We start from the raw sequence: 26,116 nt of genomic DNA on the forward strand, positions 1-26,116 counted from the left end.
CATGCAATTTGAGACTTAAAGAGGTGCTAATCGCAGGTGTTCATTATTCCTTTTGTTTTTTATACCTATGTGTTATTTTGAATTTTCATTAAAGTCTCATTAAAGCTTACAACCTTACCTCAAACTGTCTTGTAGGAATAGAAGCTACCTGGAAGGGAGATAAAAGCTAGAGTCACCACATTCTGAGGACAGAATACTGGTCATGATGGTGGCTTACAAGAGGTTAATGGTCTCAAAAGAAAAGGAGGTGATGGGCAGAAGAACTACTGGTGCTTACAGGCAGGAGGAAATGGACAAATGGAGGCAAGATGGTAACAGAGGTCCAGGAAGTTACAAAAGCTGACACCTGAATATTTTTGACACAAAACTCTGAAAAATAAGGGATATTGGAAAGGCTGAAGCATTCTATTTTAAGAGATCCCTAGACCTTACTTTTGCATAAACTTATAAACGCTGAAGATATATGTGCACATCATCGACTTTTATTCAGGCTTCTTTTAATCTCTCCTGAGACTGCTATCACAGTGGAAAATTTTAGTGCTCATACTGATGACAGCAACTGTTAAAGAAAAACTTATTCTGACTCTTGTAAGGGAGACTTTATTCAGGACTATTGCAATAGGTGTTGAAACTATTGCAACTGGGGAGAGAAATTGGGCTCAACTCCAAATACAGCAAAGACAGCAGGGGTTTATAGTCAGTAAACAGAATGGGGTTTCAGTTGACAGAACATTTTCAGGAGACATCAAGTGTAGGGGGATTCTGGCTAATCTGACTTCATAGGATTCTTGCTAACTGCCGGTCAGGGTGATCAGATACAAAGGTTGGGGGATAAGGAATTCAATTGTATATCAAGTGTGATAAGATAGCGAAAGTGAGAAATCCTCCCAAAACAGACTTACCAGGATTCTTGCAACAAGGTGACTATGCAGGCCCAGAAAGGACAGGGGCCAAGTTTGAAGCCTAGTGGAGAAACTCAAAGTAGCCTTACTAAAGTTTCGTCAAGGAGAGAGTCTTTGTCACCAAATATCTTAGCCCTGTAAAAATTGCCTAGCCTGTCTAAGCCACAGATCAGTTATCTGATACAGAATGCAGGCAATATTGTTTAGCTTATGAGATTATTTTTTAGGATTCAATAACAGTATATGTAAGAACTTCATAAGTGCTCAAATATTTTCTCCCTTTCCCTTTCAATGCAGTCCAAAACTGAATATACGTAGTACTTTTCCTAAGCAACCATCCTTTCTTTTATTTTGATAAGGGTTGCATTGGAGAGGATACTCCTGACTTTGATTTGGAAAATTTGACGTTCATAGTAAACGACTGGATTTAGAATGCTAACCTAATAAGCATTTTTAATTAGTGTTAGACACATAGCAGACATGCAACAGATCCTTACTGATTAAGTTAACAGTAGAATGCTAATTAAAAGCGGGAAGGCTGAGAAAGGTCAAGAGAAAAATCAAAATAAAAGAAGCTAACACCAGTGTCTCTTCGTTAGAGGACCACACTCAGCTGTTGAATCCTACTTTAGCTGTGTGAATGGAAAGTCAGGAGTATCTCCTCCAGTGCAGTCCTTAACCCATGACTGACAAGTTTGAGAAGGCATTACCTACCCTTTTTCCAGAGCTCCATTACAGGTCAACACTGAATTCACTCTCTACAAAAATTATCTAAATACTGCACCCCTGCTTGTTCTCCATCCCTTCCCAGTCTGTCTCACTCCCCTATTGACTTTACTTGGGTATGCTTCCTAAATATATATATTTTTACACAAATATTTTGTCTTGGGGTCTATGTCTGAGAAACCAAATGTAATACAACTTCCTAGGAAGTAGTCCTAGAAAGCAGTCCTAGGAAGCAGACCCCCAGAATGGGATTCTGATTTAGATCACTCTCCAGTCAGATGCCAATAGGGACCCCATTTTGTTGGTAAGTAAAGACTGATGACTTGTGGCATAGATTACAATTGTTAAGACTTTAACTTATGGTGAATTGGAATGAGATAGAGGTTAAAGGAGATGTTTAAGAGATATGAGAAAAAAAATCATTATAAGGACTATGCTGAAAAATTAAAATGGCAAGCTCTATAGATAAAAAGGCGAGAGTCACCAAGAGTGTTTTTTAGAAGATAAATAATGGTGTTAAGTACGAGAACTTAAGGCTACAGTAATCAAACAGCATGGTACTGATACTAAACAGGTATACAGACCAATGGAACAGAACAGAGACCTCAGAAATAACACCATACATCTACGACCGTCTGATCTTCAACAAACCTGACAAAAAACAAGCATGGGGAAGTATTCCCTATTTAATAAATGGTGCTGGGAAAACTGGCTAGCCATATGCAGAAAACAGAAACTGGAACCCTTCCTCACAGTTTATATAAAAATTAACTCAGGATGGATTAAAGACTTAAATGTGGGCCAGGGGTGATGGCTCATGCCTGTAATTCCAGCACTTTGGGAGGCTGAGGCAGGCAAATCATGAGGTCAAGAGATCAAGACTACCCTGACCAACATGACGAAAACGACTCTACCAAAAATACAAAAATTAGCTGGGCATGGTGGCACACGCCTAAAGTGCCAGATACTCAGGAGGCTGAGGCAGGAGAATCAGTTGAAACTGGGAGGCCAAGGTTGCAGTGAGTTGAGATCGCACCACTGCACTCCAGCCTGGTGACAGAGTGAGACTCCATCTCAAAAACAAAACAAAACAAAACAAAAGACTTAAATGTAAAACTCAAAACCATAAAAACCCTAGACAAAAACCTAGGCAATACCATTCAGGACACAGGCATGGGCAAAGACTTCATGACTAAAACATCAAAAACAATTACAACAAAAGCCAAAATTGACAAATGGGATCTAATTAAACTAAAGAGCTTCTGCACAGCAAAAGAAACTAGCATCAGAGTGAACAGGCAACTACAGAATGGGAGAAAATTTTTGCAATCTACACATCTGACAAAGGTCTAATATCCAGAATTTACAAGGAACTTAAGTTTACAAGAAAAAAACAAACAACCCCATCAAAAAGTGGGCAAAGGATATGAACAGACACTTCTCAAAAGAAGACATTTATGCAGCAAACAAACATATGAAAAAAGCTCAACATCACTGGTCATTAGAGAAATGCAAATCAAAACCACAATGAGATACCATCTCATTGGCGATTTAATAATCGCCAGTCAGAATGGTGATTATTAAAAAGTCAGGAAACAATAGATGCTGGTGAGGCTGTGGAGAAATAGGAACACTTTTACACTGTTGGTGGGAGTGTAAATTAGTTCAACCATTGTGGAAGACAGTGTGGCAATTCCTCAAGGATCTAGAACCAGAAATACCATTTGACCCAACAATCCCATTACTGGGTACATACCCAAAGGATTATAAATCATTCTACTATAAAGACACATGCACACATATGTTTATTGCAGCATTATTCACAATAGCAAAGACTTGGAATCAACCCAAATGCCCATCAGTGATAAACTGGATAAAGAAAATGTGGCACATAGACTATGCAGCCATAAAAAAGGAAGAGTTTATGTCCTTTGCAGGGACATGGATGTAGCTAGAAACCATCATTCTCAGAAAACTAATACGTGATCAGAAAACCAAAGACCACATGTTCTCACTGATAAGTGGGAGTTGAACAATAAGAACACATGGACACAGGGAGGAGAACATCACACACTGGGGCCTGATGAGGAGTGGGGAGCAAGGAGAGGAAGAGCATTAGGACAAATACCTAATGCATGTGGGGCTTAAAACCTAGATGACAGGTTAATAGGTGCAGCAAACCACCACGGCCCATGTACACCTATGTAACAAACCTGCACATTCTGCACATGTATTCTGGAACTTAAAATAAAAATAAAAATAAAAATAAAAAGTATGAGAGCTTATTATCACAAGTACAAAAATAGCATGTTTCTGGTACCCAAAGAGACAGATTAATTTTTTTTTTAGAAAAAGATATGTGTGTTCAATATCATTGCACTTGAGGATATTGACCAGTTTGGTATCGAATTCTGCCATTTTATTCCAGCATTCTTTTTTTTATGACTCTTTATACTAATCACCTAGCCTCCTTTTAATCAGCTTTACCATTCTAATGGTTCCTTCAATAATGACTAAATAATAATTAGAATGTGCTCACTACATATTTGTATTGGAATCTTGTTTTTAACTTAGAAAATTGTATGTTGACTCTAGGTATATCTGAAGAATAATGAGGAGGGTAGTCTAGAGGGAGCTTAGAAATTAGGAAGTAGAAAATGAGGACAGAGAGTTATGGAGGGTGAGTAGGGAACAGACTATGAAGGGCTTTGCTGGCCTTTGAGAGGAATTACATTTTTACTCTGAGGGATGTGGGAAGCACGAAAAAGTTTTGAGCAAAGGAATATTAATATCTGGCTTGGGTTTTATGGCATAGTCTATATATGCAACAACCCAAACGCACAAACCATAAAAGAAAAAAAAATGTCATTTAACCTACATAAAAATTAAGATCTTCAGAAAAGCTAAAATGTTATGAATGATAGTTAAAAACTAATAAAAAAAAACCTTTGAGAAAATATTTGCATATATCTGACAAAAATTATCACCACTTCAGTAAAATAGCGAATTTTGTTAAAGCATTTAGGTCAGATCCCAAGATTCCAAACATTCAAATCTTATTCTGTCATCTTGTTTCCTTATTCATTTTCAATAATATTGAATTGTGTATTAGCAAACATGATGCAGCACAGGGCTTAAATGTGCTTGCACAGTTTGGTTTATTCATCTGCTTTCCTGTGATCTTCATAAGAAGAGCACTTCCAGGTCCCAGGTTCCAGAATGATGAAACACATGGAGCAGATTTGAATCTGACTAGATTTCTGGAGACCAGCATAGCAGATTGACAGCTTATACACAGATCTGTAAATAGGGAAAATAAATATTTGCCATTTTAAGTATCTGAGATTTTGAAGCTGTTTGTTATACAGCTTAATTGTATCAAGACTCAATTGTATCAGACACATTCTAGGAGCCTCAAAGTTTGAAATAAAAGAGTTATACACTTGTGTCTTCCAAAGCCCGCTCCTTAGTATCAGGAATCTGTCTCACTATTGCAAGCATATGCATGAAAAGAAAGAAGCAACCTCAAAATCTTGGACCTCCTTGGGGGGGAAAAATAAGCTTTATTTTTATAATCCAACAAATGTCCTTTAATAATGACATTGGTTCACAACAATTTAGGACATACTATTTGCGAGGAGCTATTCTCAGCTGTTAACATACTATTTAAGAGAACAGACTCTAAAGCCGTGCTATCTAGGATCAAATTTCAGCTCTGTCACTCATTAGCCATACACTGGTGGCAAGATAGTTAACCTCTCTATACTTCACCTTTCTCATTGATAAATTGTGGATGATAGATTGTACTTTCTATCTCATGGGATTGTTGTGAATATTAAATGTGGTAATATATAGAGGGTACCTAGAACAGTATCTAGCACATAGTGTCTATTATTATTATCATCACATTTATTAATTTGTTTAATAACTGAAACAACCTGAGGAAGTAGTTATGATTATGGTCATTGCATAAAACTTCTTTGAACAGAAAGGTAGGATCGTAAATGGGTTAAAAGCAATTCTTCAACCTCTATCACTTATTTGATACTGACATTTTGCAAAATGCTTAACTTCTTTGTGTCCAAGGTTTTTTAATCTATAAAATAAGTGTGACAATAATAATACCCCCCTTTAGGGACAATACAAGGAGAGGTATTATGCTTTTGGGTATTGGAGAGCAGATTGGGTGAAGAAGCCCTAAATCCTTAGTGTGTGTGTGTGTGTGTGTGTGTATATATATATATGTGTGTGTGTGTGTGTATACATACATATATATACACAGATATATATACATGTATATACAGATAAATATACATATATACAGATATACAGATATATATATACATATATACAGATATATATATACACATATATACACAATTACATACCTCTTGCAGATAAAATTTTAAATGATAAAACATACCAATAAAAAAACAGGCAAATGGCATGGACTGATAGTTGACAAAAAAGAAAAGAAAATGATTTGACCTGTAAACCCTTAAAAATTAAGCTCAATATTAAAAATGCAATTTGAAATGAGACGCCATTTGTTAATCATCAAATTGGAACATAATTTAAAAGTGATTCTGCCTGTGCAGGTGATCTGTGACTGAAACATCTTCTCTAACATTGCTGGCAGGGAAGGAGGTAGGTGGGTTAGGGAGTACAAACTGAGACAACCCTTCAGCCAGGCAAGTTTGTAATATGGATCAATAGAATTAAAGCATAATAGCCAAAAAAAGCCCATCAGCAATTCAATGGATAGATACATTTTGGTATAGGCATACAAAAGAATAACATTCAACAATAAAAAAATTATCATATATATATATACACATATACAGCATATATATGTACACACACACATATCTCAACCCATATAAAGCTCAAAAACATGTTGAGTAAAAGAAGCCAGAAACAGTCATATATCCTGTATGATTCAATTTAAATGTTCAGTGCAGGCAAATAAGAGCTATGGTGACAAAAATGAAAACAGTATTTTTTTTTCTGGCAGGTTTAGCAGGAAGAGGGAGAATTGGCTGGAAAAAAAGGAAATATTCTAGGGTGATGAAATATTCTATATTTTGGTATATGTACTATTAATGTCCCCGTTTTACAAATGAGGAAACTAGTGGTAGTTGCATGGATATATTTCTCAAAACTTTTTTTTATTGTACTCTTAATATTTTGGCATTTTATTGCATGTAAATTTAGCTCAAATTTAACAGAAGGGGGCAGGGATCTTGGATGCATATAGCTTGCCTTAGTAATTTCAGTATGTACTAGTAGTATATCTAAGCTAAAAGATATATATATATACACACACACATACATACACACTAACAATTATTGAGTTAAATAAGCTGACATTTCTGCCTTCATCTGTTTGGGTTGCTATAACAAGATATCATAACCTAGGTAGCTTATAACCAACAGAAATTTAATTTTTGCAGTTTTGGAGCCTAAGAAGTCCATGATCAAGGCACTGGCAGATTTGGTGCCTGGTGAGTGCCTGTTTCTAGTAAATGGAAACTTCTCACTGTGTCCTTGCATGGTAGAAGGGGCAAGGCAGCTTTCTGAGGACTCATTTATAAGTAGACTAATCTCATTCATAATGGCTCTGCCTCCCAAAGGCCCCATCCCCTAAGACCATCACCTTGGTGACTAGATTTTCATATATGAATTGGGGATGGAGGCACAAACATTCAGATCATAGCAATTTCCAACAGTACATGACATGGTACTCACTCAAGCCAGGAAACGGGAATACCCTTTTCTCATTTCTAGACATGTTTCAAAATATCCTAAAACAGATTAGCTCACATGAAAAAATAATGGCTTAAAAATTTTTGGTTTGCTTCTCACTAATTGCTTTAGAATATATCTGACACTTCTCCAACAGTTTTTTTTCTCTTCTAAAGCACTGTAAAGCTCGTTGATAGAATGCAGACCTTCTAGAATATATAAATTCAAATAGCTTAGCATCTCCAAAAGTAAAATGCCCATTGAAACTACTCTATATGATACTATAATGGTTGATGTATGTTCTAAATTAGCCCAAATCTAGACTTATGAGACTGGGCTAGAAATATGAATGACACAAGAGGTTGTAAGAGAACTAAAAATTATCTCATGAACTTCAAGATCATCCCCTGGGTCCCAGAATTAACAATGAGAATACAGAGAATGCTTCTGAGGAAACTGAAAGTAACTACTTCATTTTGTGACCTGCCTTCTGTATGCATCTGATAATTTTGGTTTCCAAAAAGATTGTTACTAAGTAGTATAAATCATGTACATTGGGCAGAATGTGTGCTGAGTTACCTTCTAGGCACCTGAGCTGCCAAGAGCTTACCACAAGCTGCTTCCTGCTTGGATGTCATACCTGGAAGCTGTGGTAACAATGGCAGCCTATGGGTCAGTTTTACAGCTGATGAAAATATGAAGAGGTGATGGCCATTTTTCTGGAAGAGTTTCTGGACTTCTCAGGCAGTCACTTCTGTATTGTCCAAGAACCTCCTCTGAAGGAATGGAATAAACTGGGTCTGATGGGTAATTTTAGGTGTCAACTTGACTGGATAAAGGAATACCTAGAGACTTGGTAAAGTATTACTTCTGGGTGTGTCTGTAAGGGTGTTTCTAGAGGAGATTCGTGTGTGAGTCAGTGAACTGAGTGGGTAAGATCCCTCTCTAAATGTGGGTGGACACCATCCAATCAGCTGAAGGCCTGGATAGAACCAAAAAAAAACAAAAAACAAAAAACAAAAACAAACAAACAAAAAAAAACAAGAGAAAATAATTTCCTCCTCTCTCTTTCCTAGACCTGGGACACACTTCGGCCCTTGGACATCAGAACTTCAGGCTTTTTGGCCTTAGGATTCCAGGACTTACACCAGCAACTCCCTGGGTTCTCAGAGGTATTTGGCCTTGGCCTGAAAGTTACACATTAGCTTTCCTGGTTCCGAAGACTTCGGACTTGGACTGAGCCATGCTTCCAGCATTCCAGGGTCTCCAGCTTAGAGATGGCCTACCACAGGACTTCTCAGCTTCCACAATCATTGTGTGAGCCAATTCTCCTAACAAATTCCCTCTCATCCATCCATCTATCATCTATCTTATCTATGTATCTGTCTATCCAACCATCCATCCATCCTATTAGTTCTTTCTGGAGAACCCTAATATACTAGGTAAATTTGAAAAACATAAAAGATTTTACTGTCCAGTTGATTTAACATATTTTTTACTTTAGTCTTCTGTTACAATAAAACATGCTTAATTACATTATCATCCACCAGGTGAGAAGCTTTAAAGGCCTTATTGTTGAAAAAATAAGATAAAAAGCATTAACAAACTACCTTCACAAGAATATATAAATACAAATACATATATATGAGTTCATTTATTTTACACATATATTTTGTGTATTTATTAAACAAAAATAAGGCACCTCTTTCAAGCTCTTGGCATGATTAACAATGTGGCTATTAATTTTGAAAACATGACGTGCTTAACAATATTAGTAATTTTCAATTTATATGTATAGAAGTATTTTCCAAAGAGAAGATACTAGCTTTGAATAGATAATAAAACTATAAAAAAAAGCTTGTATTAAAACATTTTAATCATGTCATAATGTCTTTTAGTGCTTAACTTTTAATGCTTTTCTTCAGTGGTTTTCCCAACTTATAAAAAGTTAGTTTTATATAAATTTTTTAATTTGATCTTATAAGGAAAAAATCAAGCATACTCTAATGTATATGTATTTTATATATATAGTACATAAAATATATGTGTATGTGTATATGTGTGTGTGTGTGTGTATATATATACACACACATATATATGTGATATTCTTAAAACTCCGAAGGCGTTGGTTTAGTGCCTAGGATCTATTTTGACTTTAGACCTCGATTCCTCTTAATGATAGTATATTAAGTATTACTAGTAAGATAGCAAAAATAATCCCAAACAAGTACGACTTAAATTTCCTCTATTGTGCTTACAAATCATATTTATAGTCCTTGAATAGTTGGTTTGTTTATTTTAGAAAATTTACTTTTAAAATATAATTAAAATTCCTGTTTTTATCTTTTTAGGAGAAAATAATTCCCCTTTTCTCTACTGAATGAAAATTCATGCAGAACATTAAGCACACACAGATAAACACACATGAGTATATAAAACCTGTAAAGTCAAAGATAAGAATGTCTGTCTCCACTTGCTATCCTTAGATGGGGGCCCCTTCTCCTGGTAGCTCCTGAGATATTTCCACAGCCTCTTAGGGCTTTTACAGGACTGTTTGAAAACTACTCTCATAGATAGATATGGTTGTTCAGTTTTCATTCATCTCTAGTATCAGCAAATACAGATGGTCCTTATCAACTTACATTATTTAAAACATATAACATACATTGAAATATACTTCCTGTTCTTAGCAATTAGTTATTTAGAAACACAAATGTCACTTGAATTCAGATTTGCGGCCAGAGAGAATAATAAACTTTTCAGAAATAATTTCTAAAACATTCAAAATCTTTAAGGATGTTGGTTCATTTCTATGAAACACAGCTGGAAATACAATTCTATTGTTCTGTTTTGGCTTGCATGGTGCCTACAGCTCCTCATAGCTCTGTGTGTTTTGGTGATTATGTGAAATAGCACAGCACAGCATGAGTTCTGTAGTCCTCACTTCCGCCAACCTCCTGCATTTACTTCATAGTTGCTCACCTCTCAGGATCAAGCTGACTGGTCACACCTTATATATCTGCAGTCTCAAAGGCAAATAGCCACCAATGAGCACGATCTGTGAGCCAGAAAAGTATGTGTCTTTTCAACAGAGTTGGCACTGGCCCTTCCTTATTTGTCGTTTGGTGGATGGCCCAGCTAGAATCTTTTGAATGATCTCTCTAGTGACAAGATATCTGAATTCCTGCAATTCTGAAAAACAGTTAAATTCAATTTTCCTCTATTAGATCAACAAGTATAGCACGGAAATTTCCAATAGCATATTACTTTTGTAATTATCTTTTTACTGGTTTTCTAGAATAAAAATCTATAAAACTTTGTACCTTGTGGAGTCTACAAGTCTATTTTTCCTCTCATTTACCATTTTTAATAAACCATGAACACAGGGTCAGGGCCAACCTGTTGAGTCAATCCATAACAACAAACACTCTGACCATCCACCATAGACTTTCTCAGAAGGGAGAAAGTTGATAAACAACTCTTGGCTGAAGATAAGTGAAGAGGCTGACTAGCAATGGCCACCAGCCTACTTCTCTTGCATTCTTTATCGAAATGTCACTATTCTATAACTAATGTTATAAGTTTTATCAGAAAAGGAGGTTAAATTATATCAAAACTATTTTGCCATCTATCAAGGTATGTTTTTGTCCTTTTAAGTATTAAGATGAAAATGTATGCCATACATTTCCAGTGACTGACTCATTCTTGAATTCCTAAAATAAACCCTTGTTAGTGATGTATTTTACTTTTGTTATAGTCCTAGATTAGATTTCTTAAAACTTGATTTTGTACTCTTTAAGTATGCATACTCTGTTTCCCAGATTTTATTATTGGAATTATGCTAATTTATACAGTTAATTGAAAAGGCTTCCTTGATTCTCTCTTTTCTAGAAAACTACATAGTGAAGGAATTATTGACAACTTGAAGTTTTCATTGGATTCACCTGTAATTATGACCAAATTGGTTTGGGGGTATATTCACTAGTTTGCCAATTTATATTCTAGATAGCAGTTAGCTGGGATTTCTAATTTTTCTTCAGTGAATTTGTATCTATTTATTCTAGATTTTCAAATAGAAGAACAGAAAGTAGCAAACACTAATATATCTGAGTGTTTCTCTCTTTTTAGTTCATAATGTATGGATTTTTCTTTTCTTTCTTTTTTCTTTCACTTCTTTAGGCCTCCCTGGAATTTATCTATGTTATGAACCATAACATAGCACGAAATAATGGCTTTATCAAGATGCTGATTATGCTCTATTCTGTTTCATAATTTCAGCTTTTATGTCTGTAGCTACCTCCTATTTTCCAAATATGGATTTTTTTCCTGTTTTCTGGTTTCTTGAAGTGAATTGTTACGTTATTTGTTTCATATTGTTTTATCATTAAGCATTTGGAAATTTGAATTTATTTTAGTGAAGTTCAGTTCACTTTCAGTTTATGTATTTTCAAGCTCATTGCTTTCTAGGTAATTTATAACTATCATTTTGATTTATTCAATGATTTTAGAATTTAGAAGAATCAATAGCCTAAGTCATTTATGTTTTTATTTATTATTTTGTTTTTAAATTCCAGTTTTATTGCATTTTTTCAGGGATGTAGAGATGAATGTGGAAAATCACTTCAGAAATATATATGAACGTAGATATGGAGTAGAAGCTATCATCTAATTAAAATAATGTAAAGGGGGTAAATGCTGAACAATTTTATTTGTAATAGTAAGATGAATTCATCAGATGAAGCACTGTCATTACAAACTCAAACATGATATTGCAAGTATTTATTCTGTGATTTAATAGAAAAATGTTGACATGTTTTCATGGAAGAAAATAAAAACTTACACAAAAGTAGTGTCATAGGACACTTGAAAAGGACAAATGAAAAGGACAAATAATGTCTGTTGATGTGCCAAGAATGATGATATAAACCCTATTACAAGGCAAAAGATGTGCTACTTAATATTATGTCCAACCTGCTATGATTTCACCTTGCAGAACTTACTGAAATGTTACCTTTTCCGTCATGGGATCCATTGTTAAATTCAACAGTTAGCACTAACACCTTAAACAAGTGTAGCCAAAGGCCATCACTTAGTGCATCTGAGCATTTTAATGTAGAGAATCATGAAAAGAACTGAGGTTTTCAGGTTTCAGAATATATGTAACAATTTGACTGCATAGGTTAGTTCTAATTATATTCTAATGAGGCTAAATATAAGGATTAAGTTTTTATTATAGTAAATGACTTATAGATTATATTTTTCCTTCATTATCTCTTAATTTAATTATGTTATCACAATTGTCAGTTCTAAAACAGTAAAAGGATATTTCTCATTAGAAGATGTATTGGTCAATTTGGTCAGAAATCCTTCACTCAATTTCACTTATAGATGTGATGTGCACATCTTCAGACCAATACATTTGTCTGTCACAATACGGCACGGGAGCTAAAAAAGGCTCTGGTTGGCTGATCAAATGCAACTTCCCATTTCAAGGGTTTATAATTTCATTATAAAAATTAACTTCTGTCTGACTCTAGCTAGAGGCTCTCAAAATTTGGAAGACATTATTTCTGGATATCTCTAATTTCAAATACACTAATTTTATAGAATTTCGTACTGACCAACTTGAGCATAATAGTTCATATAATTTTAAAGCTTACTCCAATTAATATTCTTTCTGAATCATTTTGCATAAGCATCCTCCCAGTGATGTGAAACAATGTTGCCCAGTTCAAATAAGCATTAAGTGTTGAGGTAATGTAAAAGAAACAAGGATGAAGTCTGAGAAATTCTAAGGAACAAGACAATTTTGTGATCTGGTAATGAAAAGAGCAAAGAGAAAAAGAGACCTTCAAGGAAGATAAGTAATACAAATTCACAGCTTATACTTACATAGACACCAGTATAATGTAGGTATGAATACCAGTTAAAATTTTTAATCACCAAATACTCAGTTAAATACTTTGGGCAGAGAAGTATTTATGTCCACTCTAAGCTGATTATGATAGTCCTGTTATTTTTGACTAGGGATTGATTTAGTCATGCACATACGATAAAACTCTGACCAATGAGATGTGAGGCTATCCGTTGGAGAGATTCTGAGAGGGTTCTGCTCACTCTTTAAAGGAGAAATAAAGTACATTAGAACTATTTTTACTTGTAAGATTTCCACCTGCTGGTGACGACTGGAATTGCAGCATTAATGTTGAAACCCTGAAGGGAGCCTCTTATGCTAATATGCAAAGGACTGCAGAGAAGAAAATGGAAACAGACAAAAGAATCATGACATCCCTGAGCTATTGAGTTAAACATACCTAGACCCGCTGTCCTATGTGAACCTAGAAGGGTGGCTGTTACGTGAGATAAAAATTGTCCTTAAGCCAATTAAATTTTTCCTTCCAATGTTTTTGTTCGTTTGTTTTGTTTTTCGGTAGAAGAATGTGAGGTGGAATTATCACACATTGTTTCAGAGCCTCAGAACCTTGGGAGCTGTTTCGCTGGGTCTCAGCGTCCCTCATGAGGTTGCAGTCAAGCTGTCAGGGCTTCAGTCTCTAAAGACTTAAGTGGGGCTGGAGGTCCTGCTTCCACACTCACTCACATAGCTTTACTAGGAGGCTTCAGTTCCTCACCATTTGGATGTCTCCATAGACTGCTAGTGATGCGACCTCCCTTAAGCAAACGATCCAAGAGAAAGAGAGAGCGTGCTTGTGTTAGAAGGAGCATGTACTCAACATGGAAGATGCAGTCGTTTAAGAAGGTAATCTTGGAAGTGACATACCATCACTTTTGCTGTATTCTATTTGTTAGAAACCAGTTGCTAAATCTAGCATATACTCAAGGGGGAAAGAAATTAACCTCCACTCTGAAGGGAGGAGTATTAAAAAATGTTGTGGACATATGTTTTAGAACCATCTGAGCTTTATTTTCAATATGAAGAGATTTGAAAATATTTAAATGCTTGTAGGAAGCACCCAACAGAGATAACGTGGAGGACGTGTTTGTTATTGGCATCTATTTTCTCAACGTGTTAGGGAGTGAAATCATTTATGGAAGGTATTTTGATAGGTGGTAGGTTTAGAGGTGCAAGAAACTGGAAATATATAGCCATTTAGGGTACCAACTCTAGAGATGTAGATAAAAATGTGTTAAAATCTATAAAAGAATTCTATATTATTTAGATAATGTAATGTAGCTCTATATAAATACTTTGGTGAAATGTATATGTTTCTATGAAAATAAAGCTTACCATACTTGTCTCTAGAGAAATTAGAAATCTTAATTTTAACTGGAACATATTAAGAGCAATGGAGATTCTTTTTAAAAGTTTTCCAGGAATAAATTTTCTCTCTCTCTCTCTCACACACACACACTCACACTCACTCACACACACATATACACACAGAGCACTGCATACAAATGGTTTGACTGAACAATTTTTCCAAAAATATATGAAACCATAAAATTTATCTTATATACAAATTATTTCAGAGCTTACAAAAATGAAAAAAAAAATTAACTGATTTTATGGAATTATTTCCCTTTCACAAATAAAATAATTGAATTATTCAATAAATGGAAACAGATATTTAAACTTTGTGACTTCTCTGAGGCTTTCATTTGTTCATCTTCCCCAGGAAGGGGTTCCCAAGCTATTTGATTACAGGTCATTTTGTTTGGGAGGCATTGATTATTTCCTAGCATAGTGGGGGAAACATTGCTATTTCAGATGAGTCCTTAAGAGTATATAAGAGTATTCAAGTATACTATTAAAATAATACAGCTAACAGAAGTAATTATTTTCTAGAAAGGCAAAAACGGCTTAGTATTGGGAAATATATTAATATTATTTAACACACCAATTGATCAAAGATGGTAGTGGGAGAGTATTGGTGGTCTTGATAGATGTCAGAAAGCAGTGTGATATAATTCAACACCACCACTGTCAAGAACTGCCTTAGCATAACAAAATTATTAATTTCAAAGCAATAGCCTACTTTATAATTAATGGTTAAAAATAATTAGAAGACACATGAAAGTGAGAAGCAAAACAATTATAAATGGAAGAATAACCCATTTTCCAATGACTGCCCCATTCTCAAAAGACCCATGTTTTAGAATCTGATCTGGCCCAAATTAAAGAAAATTTGTGATTTCACTCTTTTGGCAGTACATTGCATTGCTAATAGTGGAGAAACTGGAAGATGATCCTTTAGTTAAATTAACTTCTTAGTGCATAGTTTTTGGTACACACAAAACTATGCAAGTAGCCCAACTTTTTTGACCAAGCAAACATGCATTTGAAGTCTTCCCTGTTTTGGAAGGGTGGCAATATATGTAGCAGTTCTGGGTACACATGAGTGAAGAGTAAAAAAGACTGTGGGACAAGCTCTTCATAAAGTAGATAAGAGGAACAGCACCTTGGTAATAAGACAGCAAGACAACCTGGGAGATAACTCTATGTGAGCATTACAGAGCCAGATCCATGTTTACTTTAAATTCCCTCCCTTCTGGAATCGGTGAGCATTGTAACATTACCAGTTTGGGATATAGAAGATGGAGGATAGTCACAAAAGCAAAGTCTATGATGATGTATTTAGATTATATCAGGTCTAATTTAGAATGAGTAATTTAGAAATGAGATGAGATCCCCATGAGAATGTAGGATCCAGAATCCTCAGAAACACTGCAGGAGGAGCTGATATTCTCACATAATTTGGAATGGAAGCCTTAGCTATTTAATTTGGAAATTAAAGAAAATGGTCACCGGAAGATGTAGGGTTTCACAAAGATACCCACTATCACTGAGATTATTTAACTTTGCTATTATATTTTTATTCAATGCAATCATACAAGGAAAAGGAATACAACATGTGAATATTACAAGAGATACTGCAAAAATGTTATTATTTACCAAAGATTGGATTCCATACCTGGAAAACTGAGAAAATTTGGTAAGACGGTTTGGCTAATATTTAAGATACTACTGTTTTCTTCTACTAGTAATAACCAGTTTTGAAATCTGATGATAAAAGGACACCATTTACTATAGCAACCAGAATATGTTCGCTATATTTAGCAAAAAAAATCTGGGATATCCAGTTACATTTGAATTTCAGATACAAAATGAATAATGTGTTTGGAGTAAGTATGCCCCATGTAATATTTGAGACATACTTATACTATAAAATTATTCTTTGTGTATCTGAAAATCAAATATAATGGCATTCTGAATTTGATCTAGCCAGCCTAGATCAGAAACATCAAGTGTCATTTGAAAAAGCAGGGTGCAGGTTAGAGAGCTGATCATACTTCTCCTGTGTAGGTATATTCACTAGCTTCAATACTCAACATTGATTTTTATTATAGTCAGTATTTTAAACCTTTAAAGTCCTTTCAAAGTTGAAACTCAACTATGGAATGTACCTTTCAGTAATTAAAATGTTTTAATTGTATGTGAAAAAAATTGGCTCCCATATTTTTGGCCCAGTGAGGCCTTTTCACATCTGGTTAGATTTTCCAGGCTTTCTATTTCAAATGAACCGCAGTTATCTTCATCCTCAGGAATGGCCTCCTTCCTCCCCCACCTCAAACAAATGTCCACCTGCTTCATTCCCACAGCCTTGGCTGCCATGTGCCCAATCTTCAGCAAAGCCCGTCTGCTGCTCACATCAGCAGAACATTCTGCTCTCCCATATGGACTTGGAGGGCCCTCGGGGGTGCTTAGGCCACACTTTGGAGAAATCCATTGCAGTGCATTAAACATTGACCACGGCACAAGAAAAGGAACCAGCTGTCATGCTGGAATATCCCAGAATCTGAGTTAGCAAAGTTTTTTTAAAAAAGGGCTGTTGTTAGTGGCTGATGAGCCACGTTTCCCTGAAGGGTGCAGTGTTCTTGGGAGGCAGCCATTCCAGGATTTCAAAGATTAAGTTATAACTGAACAATGTATGAGGATGTATAAAAAGTAATTTGCCATTTTATAATTACTTTTAATTAACCATTTTATAATTACTTCCTCCATGGTAATGCCTCTGGGCCTGATTGTGAAAACAATTATAGGCTGGGAATTTGCATACCAGTAATAAGCCTTAACATAAATGCCATAAATGTAGCTATTTCGTGATACTTATTTGGCATATCATGAGATCACAGCTCTAGCTATATATTATTCACCCCCAGCCTTCTTCCAAACTGGAAGGAAAAATAAAAAGAGAATAAGTTTCTTTAAAAAAATGTTTGAAATAATTACAGATTATTTTATTCCATAGTCACTTACATGTCCCAAGGTTACCTACTTATTAAAACAAAAAGTAAAATGTTTTCTTCTTGGCCTTCAAAGTGTTCTCCATATCCCACACTTACTCAGTTACACCTGTCTCTCACCAATGTCAATGAGATGCCATCACACACACACACAAAATGACTATATTTAAAAACCACAGTATGCTCTTTTGTTGTCTTTTGTAACTGATGATTAATAACACAATATTGTCAATTATATCTATTGCACTGCTTGAAATAAAAATAATGAATTTTTAAATGTCAGAACAGAAACTAGTAGAATCACCCAAGGATTCACAATAAGCCATGTTTAAAGGGAAAAAAAAAAGCAGAATGTCTTTTATTGCTTTGAATCTGGCTTTTTCTTTCTTATTAGCTTCAGCATGGATTATTATCCAAAACCTCCTTTCACACCTGAGTTAGGAAAATTAACTGAAGGGTGGGTGACCTTTGTCTCTATGTGTTGGCCACCAACTAGCACATTATGTTTTCTTGGAAGAGACTAATGGGAAAATTATTAATAACTAAAGGAAGTTTATTTTTGTCTACTAGCCAGACACTGATGTAGCAGCCCTGACCTAATACCAAAACAAATATAACAGGAAAGAGCCAGGTGTTTTGATCAAGCCAGCCCGTCCTTCAAGGTGCCCTCTCTAGTCTAGTCTAGTCCTTATGCCATTACACTTTGCTCTTACCAAGTGTCAATAAAGGAGGAGTCATTGCATACAAAATGCCTGGATTCTTAAATCATTCTCAAAGCCATTACTCATATATTACTCAATGTTCTGATTATAAATTCCTCCAGGGCTGAAGGAAATAAAAACTGTGACTCTTATTGTGACAGAAAAAGAATAGTTTATCATTTGTGCTTTCCTTATTTTTCTCAGGTTATAAGAAGCCCAGAGTTCAATGTTTTTCAGCAAGCAGAACTTTTTATTGGGTAGAAAGTCCGCCTCTCTTTTTTAACTTTGGATTTTGCCTTTTAGTTGTGTTCATAGGTGTTGGTCTCTCACCATATCTAAGTAATGGGTATCCCTTTTGGAATGAGTAGGTAAGATCACTTAAGTACAAACTTAAATATAATTATTTCATGTGATGTTTCACACCTTTCCAACCTCACCTGAGCTCCAGTAAGCCACTGGGATAACCCTCTGTTTGCTTGCCTGCCTTCTGATTTTCCTCATGGAAATCCCTTCAGCATGCATACCCTCAATCGTACCCTGCATTTATCCTTCCCGTAACCTTTGCAGCTCAGCACTTGTCTTTTCTTCAGCCATTGAGCTTTCTAGCCCCAACCGATTTTCTGAACACTAAAGTTCTTGGTACAGACACTACTAGGCTCTTTGATTATTTTTTCTTTTGAGTCAGTATTAGGCTTTGTCGCTTTAGAGTGATATTAAGCTTTATGAGATCAATATCCAAGTTCTTGCATGTAAGTTGAGGCTTGAGAAATTTTTGTTGTTGACAAATGTTAGTCATTTTAAAAATGCAACTTTCTTTAGCTTGAGTATTACTAGTAACACATTATGGCTAGGCTAACCATACAAAATGAACTCAGTCAAACTACATTTAGTGTGTTTTTGTTTGTTTGTTTTAGATTCCATTAACCAGCTGTTTGACCAAAGCACCTAATTCTCCTTCTTGTATTTGTTTGGCTTTAGGTGAAGTCTGCTGCCTGTGTTTCTAACAATTAGAGAACAATGTTATTCTCATATTTATTGATAATCTCCTCAGCCTCTCCCAAGGACCTGTAATGTGCTAGCCAGTGTACAAAATATAAAGATAAGATTCACGCACTCTTCAGTTAATTTCTCGAATAAAGTTGAGAAAGTAACTATCGTCTGCTAAGCCACAGTGAGGCTCATGAGCAAGGGAAATTTAAACTCAAAGCAATTAAAAGCATTCTGTGTTTCTTTATTCTTTTTCCCTTTTTAACTCTTCTTTTTTCATTGTGAATGCTTTAAATATTTTACTGGTATCTAATCTGACCCTTTTAAAAAATTCATTGTTTTTATTTCAAGCAGCACACTTGCTCTGGTTGATAACATTGTGATATTGCATCAACTGCTACAAAAGGATGCAAAACAGCACATCAGAAAAGTAGTACTCAAAATATACGTATAGTAGCCACAACATAAATGCTTATAGATTATTAAGTAATCCTGAATTCTTACTGGTTGTAAATTGAAGTATTGTTAAATTCTGTGATCATCTGGGACAAATAGGTTAATATCAAAAAACAGAAATAATTCTGTGAGAACTATTAGGTGGCTATCATAGATAAATAGTTGAAAAAGAAAAGATCTATTGGGTTATCTGAAAAATAAACAAAAAACCCACAAACAAAACAGAAGAAAGAAAAAGAAAAATTATCATGCAACAAAATAGCCTATTTAGCTTGTCCCTAGGAGCTTCAAGAAAAAGTGAGAATTTGAAAACCAATTTTTCTTCAACTATAAGATGCATGGAAATGACTTGTAGATTATTATATGGGGTATGCAAATCAAATTCAAAAGCTATAAATCAGTTAGCTGGGACTTGGAAAGTACTGAACAGTCAAGAAAGATGGAAATGCTAGAGGAGTGATCTCTCTACGCAAACTTGAGTGGTTGCAGTTTTCTGCAAGTTAGGATACCCCTGTTCAAGATTAATTAGTATTGAATTTTCCATGCTGCAGGAAAGAAAGCAAAGCCCTTCTGGGAAGCACTTGCATTAGAGCAGTAGTGAAACTTACCAAAAATGTGAAAGTAAGAAGTATGTGATTCTGTCAAAGGATTGACATTATATAGAAAAAAACCCTGCAAAATATACATACAAACAATGCTTTTGTTTTGCAAATTGTCTATTTTGAAACTTCTGTTGTAACTGGTCTTTGTTTTACTATTATTTGCATGTAGATTTTTTCCTATTATAAAATGTGCTCATTATATTAAAGAAACTATAAAAATATATAAACCTAGACTTTTAAAAATATATAAAACCGTTTATAATTTCATGTCTCAGAAAAATAATTATAATCTTTTGTCATACAACCTCCCTAATTATTTTTCTATTCACAAAATAAACAGAGAATTTTTAAACTAAATTATTTTGTACATGATGCTTTGTTATTTCACATTTTCTCATATAATAGAATGTTGTTAATACCTTTAAATACTCATTGTGATAGGCAGAATAATGTTTCCTCTCCCCAGAACATTCCCATCCTACTCTCTGAAAACTTTGAATATGTTAGGTTACATGGTAAAAAGGAATTGAGGTTGCAAATGAGATTGAAGTTGCTTATCTCAAGTTGACTTTGAGATGAGGAGATTATCCTGGGTTATGCATTTGGACCCGGTGTAATCACAGGGATACTTAGAAGTAGAAGAAGACAGCAGGGCGCCATGGCTCACGCCTGTAATCCCAGCACTTTGGGAGGCTGAGGCAGGAGGATCACAAGGTCAGGAGATCGAGACCATCCTGGCTAACACGGTGAAACATCATCTCTAGTAAAAATACAGAAAAAAATTAGCCAGGCCTGGTGGCGGGCACCTGTAGTCCCAGCGGGCACCTGTAGTCCCAGCTACTCGGGAGGCTGAGGCAGGAAAATGGCGTGAACCCAGGAGGCGGAGCTTGCAGTGAGCCAAGATCGCGCCACTGCACTCAGCCTGGGTGACAGAGCGAGACTCCGTCTCAAAAAAAAAAAAAAAAGAAGTAGAAGAAGACATAAGAGAAAAAAACCAGAGAGATGACAGCATGAGAAAGACTACACCAGCCCCTTCTAGTTTGATGATAACAAGAAAAAGCCACATGCCAAGGAACGCAGACAGCCTCTAAAAGCTGCAAAAGGTAAGGACACAGATTCTCTCCCAGAGCCTCCAGAAGGAACACAGTACTGCCGACATACTGAGTTTTGCTCAGTGAGGCCTTTATTGGACTTCTGACCTCCAGAACTATCAGATAATAAATTTGTGTTATTTTAAGGGACTACATTTGTGGTAATTTTTTCATACAGCAATATTTTCATAGGAGCAATACAAAAGAAATATATTCATATATATGGATGCCCATTATTTGAACACCTCATACTATTTTATTTTTGGATGAATCATAATTTATATAATCAACCCAGCAGTTGACAGGCTTTTTCTTAAAAGGCCAGACAGTAAATATTTTTTGGTTCTGCTTTATATGTCCTCTCCATTAACTACTCAACTCTACCATTTTAGTACAAAAGTAGACATAGACAATATGTAAAGAAATGGAGTTTGCTGTGTTCCAATGAAATGTATTTATAAAATAGGCTGAAATTTGCTGACCCTTGAAATAATCCCCTATTCATAGACATTTAATTATTTCCAAGTACGTGATTTGCTTTTGTAATTTTCTGATCAATACATGTCAAAAGAAAAGTAGCATAAATTGGCTTTTCTAACTCTGACATATTTTCTTAAACATTCTAATCCTTCAATTTTGTTTTTAAATTTTGAACCAATTAAAAACACCTATTTACCTTGTCTTCAAATGCAAAAGTTTGAATGTAAAATGTTCAATGTTGGATTTTACTTAACTAAGTATAGTTCCATTCTTAAAGGAAAAAAATAAATGGATCTTTAATACAAAAAAATAAATTTCCAGGCCTCAAGAGATGACCAAAATGGCATTGATCCATATAGTCCTTTTTATTTACGTGGGAATTTGAAAATGTGTATTATATCTGGTAATAGGCAGCTGAGGCAGACAAAAAAAAAATACAGGGCATAAATTCCAAAACAAACTTCTCACTGTCCCCATCTCCCATAGTTTCCTAGGTGAGGTCATGCCTTAATGGTAAAGAGCAAGCAATAGAGAAAAATCTGAGATTTTGACTTTTCCAGTGAACAAAAGCATAGCTGTATTTCTGAGGATTTTCAGGATTACAAGTCCAAAAAAAGAGAGAATGATATTTCTAAATTAACCATAAGGATTCAGATAAGCTAAGATTTTTTTTCAGGGGGGAGTGGTAAATGTGGGCATAAATACAAATAAAACAAACAATCCTCTGATTACATGATTCACAAAGCCCACAGGAAGTGAAGAACTGCTGATCAGTGGGTTTGATAAATGTGTCTCATCCTCCCTCCAACGTGTATTGGCATCACAGAGACTAGCGGACGCTCATCTCCTGACTAATGTACTGACCCAAACTGAAGGAAAGATGCAGGTGGCAGAGAGAATCAGAGCAATGGATATTGTATTATTCACATCTGTGATTTCCCAAAGAAGAATTCAAGACTTGCTGTGTGCTTCAAAAGCAGATATTTCATTTTAACTGTTGCAAATTCATCACCCTACATTTTCTTTGAAAGTTTTCTTGTTCCTGGTGCTGATTAAATCAGAGTGCATTATGTGCTTTTCTCTCATGCCTTCCTATGTTGTATACAGGCACTCTAATCTTATCTTCTCCTTCTACACTCTTTTCCAAATTTTCTCTAAAATTTGATAACTGGACTCAGAGAAACAAACAACAAAAACTAAGATGTACTCTAGACCTTTTGGAGCTCCTAGATATGAAAACCGAGACATAGAGTAGAACCTACCAGACAAATGTTTTTACTTTAGTTATGTTTTACTAAGTGATTTCAGTGTATTTCAGTTAGCCTTAATAAAAATGGGACTCAAAGAAAAAAGAAAAATTTTGGCTTCTGGGTAAATAAATATTGGCCACTCATAGATATGATCCTCCTTCTCTAAATACACAGAAATTCTAGTGAAAATATGCATTTTAAGAAGAATAAATAGAAATAAAATGAGAAATCCACAGTGCTGAGAAGAAGCTGAACTACCGGGTCATAAGGCAAGGACAAGACCTGGATTTTAATGTCCGTGCAGAGTAGGAGTCAGTACCCAGTCCGTGGCTCTGGCCAGACATTCTCACTAGGATCCTCAAGAAGCCAAGGTCTGGAAGCACCCTATTTGCTTGAAAAATGAAACCTGCATATCTCTCCTACCAGTCCTTATTTCTTTTTCTTTTCTTTTTTAAATTAAATGTATGTTTATTTATTTTTTTAGTTGATAAATAAAAAATCATATATATTTTTGGTGTATAGTGTGATGTTTTGATGTATATATACATTATGGAATGATTCCAGTTCCTGTTTCTTGACAGATGCCTGCTCCTTTGCTCTGGGCTGCTGGTGGAAGCTGGCTCAACAGTGGAAAATCAGAATTCATACCCAGTGCTGTTGATGAATTCATCTTTTCCATCCTATGAGTCAACTCCAAACCAAGGCACTCACATACAAACAGGCTTAGAGCTGGGAACTGTGTAGAAGATGGATTGACACAAGCACAGAATGGCCTCTAAAGTGAGGTTTACACAGCCCAGGAAATGCGTCAATTAAAAATCTCATGAAAGTTAAATCCTATGTAAAATTAGCATGTGGACATTACACGTTAGCACATTACAGAGCATCTGAGGAGAATGCAATGCCAAGAAAGTCAGTTTACAGAACACAAAACTGAGAGAATTCATGTCAGAGGAATTAAATCTACTGATAAAATCTGAGCTGCATTATAATGTAAAATCATTTAAAATGTTCAGAGAAATTAAGGAAATAATAAACTCCATATGATCAAGAATGAGAGGATTACATATCATGAAAGTATATATGTATACTTACATACTTGCAAGGTTTTTTTGTATACAGACCTCTTAGTATTCTTACACTTTTCATCTCTTGTCTAGAGATGATGTTAACGGTTTAAATTTCTTTCTATTATAAATACCTCATTTAGTTTTTGTTTTATTGCATCATGTAAAACTTCCGGGTATAATTTGACTAATATGAATATTTATGAGGATACTTGTCTTTTTATTATTTTAATGAAAGGTTTTCAAGATTATAAAGTTGAGTGTGATGCTATACCCTGTATTTTGTATTTTTCAGAACAATGTTCTTCGAAAAAAATTCTTTTTTATGTTGGAAAAGCATACTTCTTTCTGATTTAACATGATATTCTTTAATAATATCAAATGCTCTTTTAAACAATAAATCAAATCTTCATTTTAATTAATATTAAGAAATTTTAAATATTAAAGTACACTTACATTTCTAGGATAGTTCCTAATTAGTCATGTGTGTGTGTTTTATGATACTTGGAGATGTCTGAAGCCCTAGAAAGTTTTCTTCTATTATGTTATTAATAACTGCTCTTGTTTGTTTTGGTGCCTTCTTTAAAATTAGCAAATATTTATAAGCAAGTTTGTGTTCTTTTTTCTATACGATCTCCTGATCTCTAATAAGGTTTATGCATTGTTTGCTCTGTATTCTGGGAGATAGTATTAAATTTTCCCTAGATGTCATGATTCCATGTTCCACAGCATCAACTTTTCTATTTAATTCTTTATATACGGATTTAAATTGTGCCATTGGTGTTTTATTTTTCTAGCAATATTTTCTTTTCTTACCATCTCTCATTTTATCTATTGTCTTCTTCTCTCAATTGCCTTTTTATCTCAGACGATTCTCTTAATATGGCTTCTAGTTTCTATTTTAAAAAGTGCTCTTTTCTTTTATTTTATTGACCTAACAGTGCCTGAAATGTTGTCCTGAAACTGTAATTGCTGTTTTTCAGAGGTGAATTCTTCCTCTAGTCTTGCAACTATTATTCCCTTTCCATGATTTTGTTCGTTTTTCTCAAGTCAGTTGTTTTCCTCTTTCTTATTTTTAAAACGATTACTTATCACCAATAAGGCAGGATCATGTGTTTGTCAACCAAAAATAATTTGAAACTTCCTTTACCTTAATGGCTGTTTCATTGTGTTAAGGCAATCTTATCCTCAGATTTAGTGCTAGACAGACTGATTCCTCTTCCATTTCTGAATGTTACCACGATCTAAGATATTTTTCTTTGTTGTTATGCTTTACCTTATCCTATCCTCACTTCCTGGCTAAAAGATTCTCTGTAGTGGTAAGTCACTGAAAATAATAATAATAACAGAATTGCATGGTTATGCTTCTTTCAAAGCTCTTCATTCCAACTGTAGAGCTTTCCATGTAGGTACTTTATCTTGAAGGAAGAAAACATAAGCCTTCAGAAGATAGGCTAGCATACAACCACAGGTGAACTAAAGCCAGTTATTCGATTATATAAAAAATATGTGACTAAAGGTATTTTGTGTATCAAACATGATAAAGGTTCTAGAAATTATGAAGTTGAGTAAAAAAAATTGGGGGAGCAATGAAACTGGCAGAGGACATCTGGAATCTCACATTATCCTTAAGGTTATACACAGCCTGAGAATAACAAATTGTGATACCACTCTATCAAAAAGCCATGAGATTGCTTTAGATTCTAAAAAATTATGAAAACAGAATAGGGGAACGGGTCTGTGAGAAAAAGACCATGAGCATTTCCTGTTAGAAATTTAAGACATACTTCCCGTTAAAATGAGAGATGAATTTTTTTCTTAGATAGTACTCAAATAAATTTATGAA

The 26,116-nt window shown here is 34.9% G+C and overlaps 2 long non-coding RNA genes across 3 annotated transcripts in view; one reads left to right on the forward strand and one right to left on the reverse strand.

Annotated features, from left to right (window-relative positions):
• The window catches only part of LOC117979188 (uncharacterized), a 62,790-nt gene extending 49,011 nt beyond the window's left edge, over positions 1 to 13,779 (forward strand). Inside the window, exon 2 of the long non-coding RNA XR_004669930.3 lies at positions 8,450 to 13,779. This is a non-coding gene — a long non-coding RNA (uncharacterized LOC117979188). The remainder of the gene's footprint in view (positions 1 to 8,449) is intronic.
• The window catches only part of LOC134728611 (uncharacterized), a 551,913-nt gene that overhangs the window by 522,634 nt on the left and 3,163 nt on the right, over positions 1 to 26,116 (reverse strand). The window lies entirely within an intron of this gene.

The sequence above is a fragment of the Pan paniscus genome, chromosome 12 (assembly GCF_029289425.2).
Source record: "Pan paniscus chromosome 12, NHGRI_mPanPan1-v2.0_pri, whole genome shotgun sequence".
Taxonomy (NCBI): domain Eukaryota; kingdom Metazoa; phylum Chordata; class Mammalia; order Primates; family Hominidae; genus Pan; species Pan paniscus.